General features: G+C 54.0%; 1 protein-coding gene across 1 annotated transcript in view; it reads right to left on the reverse strand.

The window, feature by feature from the left end:
* The window catches only part of Fkbp5 (FKBP prolyl isomerase 5), a 126,236-nt gene extending 121,305 nt beyond the window's left edge, over window positions 1-4,931 (reverse strand). The window contains exon 1 of the mRNA XM_076558380.1: window positions 4,777-4,931. The gene's annotated coding sequence lies outside the window, so the exon portion shown is untranslated. The remainder of the gene's footprint in view (window positions 1-4,776) is intronic.
* Window positions 4,932-9,031: the final 4,100 nt, after the last annotated feature.

Consider the following 9,031-nt stretch of genomic DNA (forward strand, 5'->3'; position numbering starts at 1 on the left):
TTTCATAATGTTCTGGAGAGTGATGTGCTTGACTTGCTATTTCTATATGCTAGGGAACACCAAGCTCCTTCATGCCGTGGGGCCTTCGAAGGTGCTGTTTTCTTTGTGGGGAGCCCTGGGTCTCGGGGTGTCACAGGACTGCTGGGCCAGCACACCCTGACTCTCAGCAGGCTCCAAGTTCATCTCTCCCATGCACTTCTGGCCCATTATCTGCTAATTTGTTTCATTTGGCTCCTTGTTTATAGCCCTCACCACCCAGGACGTGAGTTTCTTGAGAGCTGACCCAGCCCTGGCTGCAGTCGGCGTTTGCTAAGCATCTGGAGCTGGCCTCTGAGCACTTTCGAATGAATGAACAGCTAGGCTTGCAAACGACGTTATATTTAAGTGACTGATTCTCCCACAGGCCTCCCTGAGCCAAAGGGCAGTAAATGTTCCTTAATAGAGGCCTGGAGAACACTCTGGGCCTGGCCCTCACCCAGCCCTGAAGCTCCCCGGGTACAGGGAGCTGGGAGGCTGTCTGAGCTTCCGGCTGCTCCAGGATAAAGGTCAGCCCTTTGCTGGAACACGAGGTACTGCACCGTCTGGGCCTGCCTGCCTCTGGCCTCATCCCCCTGGCCTCCTCAACCCGCACTCCGTGTCCAGCCAGACCAAACAGCGCCTAGTGCCTGCAGTACAGCACAGGATTGTCTCATGCCCTGTGTCCCTTGTACCTGGAACAGCCTGCCTGCCGCTGTGCCTAGCCAGAGCTCTGCAGACTTAAGAAGATTAACTTCCTCCAAAGGGAACCTGCCAGAACCTTCTGCTCCAGCCATACCCGGTTCCCCGAGTTCCCAAGGCCTTAGGTTGATACGGTTTTATGCATCTTTTCCAAGTTATTCAGAGGTCTTAAGGAGAACAACCAATCAGTATCCATGTCTCTAGGGCAGTGGCTCTCAACCTGTGGGTCATGACCTCTGGGGGTCAAACAACCCTTTCACAAGGGTCACATATCAGATATCCCTCATATCAGACACTTTCATTAAGATTCATAACAATAGCAAAATTACAGTTATGAAGTAGCAACAAAAAATAATTTTATGGCTGGGGCTCACCACAACCTGAGGAACTGTGTTCAAGGGTCACAGCATCAGGAAGGTTGAGAACCACTGCTCTAGGGTAAGGCACAATGTCAGCTGCATACAGTAGGTGCTTAATAAAGACATAGCTTTTGCAGTCTGGTCCTGGGGCACATGTTAGGTGCTGGGTAAGTGCCCTCTGAGTTCATGAGCCTGACGCTGGCAGAAACTGGGGGAAAGGTCGTCTGTGCCGGGGGACTGGGAAACGAGATGGCCCTGGAGAAAAGGCAGAAGGGGGCCCGCGATACGGCTCAGCAGGTAAAGGGCTTGCCTCCAAACCAGGCTGACCTGAGTTCAATCCTAGGGCCCATGTGATGGGAGGAAAGAGCTGACTCCCTTAAGCCGTCCCCTGACTGCCAATGTGCACTATGATGCTTATGCACTCACACACACACACACACACACACACACACACACACACAATGTAATATTTTAAAAAGTAACTACAGACAGAGAGAGCTCTATAAACAGAAGCCTGAGTGAGCGAGGATGGGAAAAAGAGGAAGAAAAAGCTGCCCAGAACACAGTGTCCTCGAGAGAGAGCCACTGAGGACAGGAAGCCAGAAACCAGCACAGAGGCACCACACAAGGGCTATTTGGTGTCTCTCCTCTGTCCGCTGGGGTGGAAGAGAGAGGCATGGGCAGGCAATGTGGAGCTGTGATCATCTCCTCTCCTGGGGTGACAGGGCTCTGTGAAAGGCCATACACACCACCGGATATAGGACATCCTGGAAATTTCTTCATCTCTCAGCTCAGAAGAGCCCCGTGACAGGAAGCAAGGCACCTTGACCTTGAGCGAGCACTTCAGCTACCCTGGTCTGGTTCCCAAGCTGCAGGGTAGCCCTAATAGCCCTCTCATAGGGGCATCAGGCTCATGCTGAGTTAGGACAGGCATGTGGGACATCCAGGGACAAAGCCTAGATTCTTCCCAAAGCCCTGCTGTGGACAGTGCTAAGAAAGGCCACGATACCATGGGCTGAGCAAAGTGACTTAAGCCTGTGATCCTAGCACTCAGAAGACAGAGGCAGGAGGATCAAGAGTTCAGGGTTATCCTCAGCTACACAGAGAAGTTAAGGCTACCCTGGGCTACAGGAGACCCTGTCTTATCAGGCCATTTGTCTCTGGCTGTGAGGTAGGTAGTAATAGGCAGTCCAAATGTCCCAAGTTGGGAGCTATGAAGAGCAAGCCTGACACTCCAGATCCTCTACTGATGGTGTCATGGGGACCTTGCAAATGGGTGGGTTTCAGCCTGTCCCACGGGCCAGTGTCATCAATGGTGCATGTAATGCCACTGCTTGGGAGGCTGTGACAGGAGGGTCATGAGTTCAAGGCCAGCCTGGGACATACAGCAAGATCGTGTCAATAAACAAACAAATAATATGTCTAGTTCCAATTTGCAGCTTTGATGGGGACTGTCAATGAGAGGCTGGGGTAGATCCCTGCCCTCTACACATCCCCACCTCTGCCCATGCCCTGTGACTGCTAGGGGCTGTCTCTGATGCTTGAACAGTCAAGACTTAGGGTATAACCTCACATATCCAGCTGGGTTCAGGGTTATTGCTGAAGTACAAGAAATAAGTATGGGAAACAGGAGAGCAGGGAAGGACTCAGCCTCACACACAGAAGCTGGAGAGGATAGAGGGGAAAAGAGAGAGGGAGAGGAGAGGAGAGGAGAGGAGAGGAGAGGGGAGGGGAGGGGAGGGGAGGGGAGGGGAGGGGAGGGGAGGGGAGGGGAGGGGAGAGGAGAGGAGAGGAGAAGAGAAGAGAAGAGAAGAGAAGAGAAGAGAAGAGAAGAGAAGAGAAGAGAAGAGAAGAGAAGAGAAGAGAAGAGAAGAGAAGAGAGAATCTGAACTGGGGGCTTCCTGGACCCTTCTGGAGTTTGCCTTTCTCCCTCCAAGGTGAGCTAACTGGGCTCCCCACTGCTCCATGGACTGTGGAGACTGGAGACTGATCCTGTGAGCCATGGGGACTCAGTGGGGCGGTGGGCAGATGAGAGCTGGGACAGCAGGGTAGCACTGCTGGAGAAAGAATATAAATAAGAAACAGCCAGCGGAGGACTGGACAGGGGCCATCTGAAACACACGGTACATTCCGGCCCCAGTGTAACAAACTGTACCAGCCTTCCTGAGAGCTGGGAGCACTGCAGAGGGGTGGAAGACAGCAGAGGGGCCTCCCCCTCCTCCCCCCCTCTTCCCCCAGCCCTGGCACCGCACAGAAAGCCCCTGTCCCTTTGGCAGCTACAGGAAGCTTCCCATCCCTGCTCACACTGTACCCTGAGTTCCTCTCCCAGCTCCAGACAGGGGTGGGGGAGTCATCGTCGTCGGAGGGCGGTGAGAGGGTGGGACTTGGGGGGTGGGTGGGCAATGGGTGTGTGAACAGAGTGGGGGTGGATTGCCACCACAGCCCAGGTGACCTCAGGGGAGGTGGCAAGCATCCTTCAGACAGGGACTCATTGTCACAGCTTGTGAGGGCTGCCAGGGAGGTAACAGAGGAAGTTCCTTACCCAAGGTCACACAGCCAGCTGTTCTCGGGGTGGGACAGAGCTACCCAGAACTGGGCAGTGCTGGGCACTCTGGGGTGTAGGATTGTAGGAGTGGCAGGCCAGAGAACAGGCAGTGCCCAAGGACTAAGGGTGGGGAGCCCACATTCAAGGCTGCCCCCACCATGCTCTGCTTGGCTGTGAGTGGGCGAGGCTTGGGTACAGTCCCCTTTCCAACCTTCCCCCAAACTCCCCCTTAAATAGCAAAGATAATACTTGTGAAATATTTAGCATGGAGGCTGTTTGGTGTGGATATCAACTAAAATGAGTCACCTCCACCCCTCCCCTATTCTCCTAGACACACACACACACACACACTCACTCACTCAAAACTCCGGGTACAGCACCTTCTGGGGATTTTTTTTTTCCATATCACCCCCTTGTTCCTTGGAGGTCTCTATAGCTGTTACATACTTTGGGCGCGTACCACCTGTTGGTTTAGGGTACAGTTAGTCTCACACACTGTGTGCTTGTTCCTTCAACGGGCTTACAACACGCCCAAGGGTATTTTGTGGACCAGGATCTGCAGTATCAGGCTTGGGGGGTGAGGGATGAGTTGGGGTTGGGTGAACGAGGCTTTAAGGAAAAGTTGACTTTGCTTCCGCTTCAAGGGCTTTCTAATCTGGTTAGAACTGGGTGAGTAAACATCTAGAACAGGAGACAGGCCCCAGGCCGCTGAGCTTTTGGGATGGGGGTGGAGGGAGCGCACTTCAGCTGGGGTTTCCCTAGCAGGATGGGGAGACGGAGGGCAGGCACCGTGCCGACATGCACGGCACAGAAACCTGGAGGTATGGGAAGAAGGGAGGAGACAGGACCTTTGAAAACGTCTGTGGGGCTGGAGAGAGGACTCAGGGTTAAGAACAGTTGCTGCTCTTGAAGAGGACCTGAGTTCGGTTCCCAGTGCCCACAGGAGATGGCTGACCACAACCTGTAACCCCTGCTCCTGGGGAATCGGACGCCCTCTTCTGGACTCAGCAGCTCCGAACAGTGTGTGTGTGTGTGTGTGTGTGTGTGTGTGTGTGTGTGTGCGCGCGCGCGCGCACGTTCTCTCTGTCTCTGTCTCTCTCACACACAGACACACGCACACAAATAGAAATAAAATATTAAAAAAGGATGTCTCACGTTTCATGACCTCCTTAGCGGGACCACCCCAGAGCGGTCCATGTCTAAGGCGCTCAGGCTCAGCACACAGTCCCCTCTTTGGAGGTGGTGTCTTTTCAGGATCGGCTGAGAGAGATGATGGTTCTCAGGAACACACCAGTGTTTGGGACAGAACAATAGGCAGAGGCTTTGGGGTCCTCTTACGCCACCCTGCCCTTGCTCCACCACTCCCACTCGGCTCTCCCTCCTCTCAGCATCCTGCCAGGGGCTTCCCAAGCTTTCCAAAAAGGCCGGGCTTGGTTGAGGGCTCCGGGAATCAGGGTTGAGTCTCCGTGCTCCCGAAGTCTGTGACGGATCAAGGGTGAGGGGTGAGAAAGAGGGAGGTTCCTCCTAGGGATCCTTGAATTGATCCCCTCAAAGCGGGCTTCTGTCGTCACGTGACCACATTCCCGGTCTCCCAAGTCTGGGTCTGGCTCGCTTCCAACTATCCCTCCCGCAGTCACTGGGACTGAGCGTCAGTGTGGAGGGTGGGAAGTGTGTGTTTTGGGCGGCGGGGGGGGGGGGGGGGCTCGCAACACCTGCCCCAGCCCCCCAGCTGTCCTCATTCTCCATCCACTCGGGGGTAGGGGGATGCACCCAGCCAGGGAGGGTAGATGCGTCTGGAGAGGCGCGCGTGCTCCGGGGCCGGTGAGTGTTCAGGGCTGCTGGGGCCCACCCTCCACGGGTGCGTTCTCAGAGTCCCCGCGGCCACGGGAGGCTGCGCCACAGCGCAAGCCGCGAGCACAAACAGGGCGAGGAGGCTGGTGTGAGCGCCTGGGCCCGCTGCCAGAGCGCTGGGGCTGGAACACAATGTCCCGGGCGAGAGCGGGCGGGCGGGCGGGCGCGAGCGAGAACAGCCTGACTCAGCAGCTGGGTAAGTGGGTGTGTTCGCCCGCTCCCCAGATCAACCGCTCCTGCAGCCTGCGGTCAGCAGCGGCGGGCTCCGCGCAGGGAGGGAGGGCGCGGCGCTCCGGGACCTCCACACGGTCGGGTACACGGACTCCTTGCCCCTGCAGGAAGCCATCTTCGGACCCTCCGGGCCGGAGCACCGCCGGCTCAACCCACCTGGGACGGGAGTATCCTCACCGCGTCCACACGTGCGGAGGATCACGGAGATGCTGGCTGCAGGCCCCGTGGTCCCACCAAGCACCACCCACTCTGGACCGCCTCTGGAGGTCTCAAGAGTGGCTTGTGACTGTTAGATGCAGAGAAAGCAGTTTGCTTTGGGGTTCTGGGGGGCAAGGGGGCAAAGGAAGAGCATCCTAGAAGAATTAAGGCAGAGTTCTGCCCTGTCCTTGGCTGACCCAGAGTGTTCAGAGTCTCTTCCTGTCCCCCCTCCTTTCAAAACCACTGGGGCCCTGAAGATTTCCTCCCGGGAGGGAGGGAGGGAGGGAGGGAGAAGCAGGTGGCCTGGTCCTCTGAAGCCTGAGACTCTGCTCTTTTGCTGTCCCCACCCGCCCACCTGAAGCCACAGCAAAGGCCCACGAAACTGGCCACCCAGCCACAAAATTCTTCCTTCATGCTTGCTCACTTTGTGGTCTGCTGGGGCCATTGACAGCATGGCATCAGGCCAGAGCCGGGAGCGGGGTGGTTCCTGGGGGGGAGGGGTTGTTTAGTGCTCCAGCCTCCTGGGGTGTCTTCAAGGTACCCCGAGGGACACCCTGTGCCTGAAGAGTGCCAGGGCAGGCAGGGAGGGGCTCTGTCCTCTGCTGGATTCCCGGAAAGGTTTTGGCAGACAGCACAAGCCTGGGTTCCAGGGCCTTCCAGGCTGAAGTTTAGGGGAGGGACCCTAGACTGCTGAAGTACCTCACCTGGGCCTGGTGTCCCCAGGCCATCTGATTGCACCATCTGCACGCTCTGTAGCCAAAGGTGAGGGGATGGGTGCCAACGTGGATCCAGGCTAGGGACCACCTTCCAACACAACAATGCACTTCCCATACAGACGGCTGGTCACCCAGCTGACACTCAATACCCCAGGGAGGAGACAACTTGAATGTCCCCTATCCCAACCTACAACTAGGTCTGTCCCTGGTGCCCATGTTTGTAAGTGAAACTATGATCTGGGCATGCTCAGAAGGCAGCTCACTGCCTCCAGACCTCTCCCCCTCCAACTCTGGTTCCGGAGGAGACACTTGCCTTCACATGACCTATAAGTGACTGACAATTGACCTCATTCCTAGACCATTGCCCACTGAGACCCGATCCCCCAAACTCCCTACAGCGGTAGACTGGTTTTTAGAGGGCTGAGGATTCAATCTAGGCTCTTACAGTACTAGGCAAGCACTTTGTCGCTGAGCTAAATCTCTACCCCAGTTGGTTAATTTCAATTTTTAAAAATTAAATGACTGGTGTTCACAGTCTAACGCCAGCCAGAGCCACCTCTTGCTCGCCCAGCTCAGGTGGTGAACAGGAAAACAACTAGCTACCAAAGCCGCTCGCGAGAGTGCGCCCTCTACTGGAGGGGTGAAGAAACCCCATCGTTAGGACCTCATACTGTGACACTTCCCTGAAATCAGACACCATCAGAAGTCCACCGAACTTCTGATTCCCAAGCTCCCCTTCCCAAATCTGGTGAGAGAAGTTGCTCAGGACATCAAAAGAGACCTGCGCCTCCAGAGGGCAGCTGTTGGTGCTTTGCAGGAGGCAAGTGAGGCCTACCTGGTTGGCCCTTTTGAAGACACCGACCTGTGTGCGGCTATCCACGCCAAACATGCAACAATCGTGCAAACAGATATCCAGGTAGCGAGCTGCATACGCAGAGAACGTGCTTGAGATTCCAATATGAGGGGAAATGTTTCATTCTCAAAAAAACCTTTTTTTTTCTTCTTCTTCTTCCTGTTTTACCAGTAGTTCTGAATGTTAGTTATCCATGGGGTCAAAAGGCACCTAAGTATATGATTGCGTGTGGAAAAATAAAGGACAGAAATCAGGTATTGGCAGTTTTTCCATTTTCATTTGTTTAGGAGTTTTTAATATAAATGTAAGATGTAAAGCATTAGTGTTTCAGTGAACACATTTCAACGGTTCAACTTTATAATGGTTATAAATAAACCTAAGATTTTCTGGGCGGAAAAAAATTAAATTACTGAGCCCTTCATAGTGGCACACACCTTTAATCAAGGCGCTCAGGAGGCAGAGGCAGGTAGATCTTTGAGTTCGAAGCCAGCCTTGTCTACAGAGTGAGTTCCAGGATAGCCAAGGCTACACAGAGAAACCCTGTATCAAAAAAAAAAAAAAAAAAAAAAAAAAAAAAAAAAAAAAACCTAAAAATTACTATGTGTGTGCACACATGTACGTGTGTGTGTGTGTGTGTGTGTGTGTGTGTGTGTGTGTGCATGTATATGCCACAGGGTACATGTAGCAGTCCAAGGACAACTTTGTTGCCTGTTCTCTTTTTATCCCATGGGCCCCAGGGATCAAACTGAAGTCATTAGACTTGGGGGCAAGTGTCTTCACTGGGGAGCCATCTTGCTGGCTCCAGGTGGTTAACTTTTAATTGCTCTCTTTACCCACAGCCTAGATTTCATCCGTCACCGAATACCAGACTCTTCACTTTGTTGCTTACGTTTAAAAAATGTTATTGTTTGTTCGTGACTTTTTCCAATCCTTTCTCTCCAGCCCTACAAAGTCCACCTTTGGCCCAAATTGTCCTGCTTTCCAACCTGGGGTTTTCCTGGCTCCTACACACCCTGCTGGGATAATCCTGCCCAAGCACCATTTACTGTGTATGTTCAGCCAAGCACACTGGGTACACTGGGTGCTATCCTGGGTGCTCTTGAGCAGAAGCCTGGGTTCATCCATCATCTCCAGCCCACGGCACTGAGCACAGGCCGGCCACACAGTGAGAGGACATCAAGCGTTCCTCATCAAACCATCCATTTGATCCAGCATTCCCTCACCTCCCTCTCGTTTTCTCTCCTGATTTGGTCTCCCCATTCCCACAGAGCCTAGTGCCCTCCTGATGCTCACTCGGGCCCTGTTTTTAAAACATGTATTTATTTTTATTTATTTAGTGGGTGTGGGTGCAGGTGTGCCGTGGCCGAATGTGGCAGTCATTTAACAACCTTCAGAAGCCAAGTCTCTCCTTTTGCCATGTGGGACCCCAGGCCATCAGGCTGAGCAGCAAGCACCTTTGCCCACCGGGCCATCTTGCTGGCCCTCACTCCCTGTTTTTCATCTACTTCAGACTCTTCAGCCATCAGGAGAAGCTGACATCCAAGTGACCCTCGGGGAGTTT

This window comes from Peromyscus maniculatus, chromosome 21 (assembly GCF_049852395.1).
Source record: "Peromyscus maniculatus bairdii isolate BWxNUB_F1_BW_parent chromosome 21, HU_Pman_BW_mat_3.1, whole genome shotgun sequence".
Lineage (NCBI taxonomy): Eukaryota > Metazoa > Chordata > Mammalia > Rodentia > Cricetidae > Peromyscus > Peromyscus maniculatus.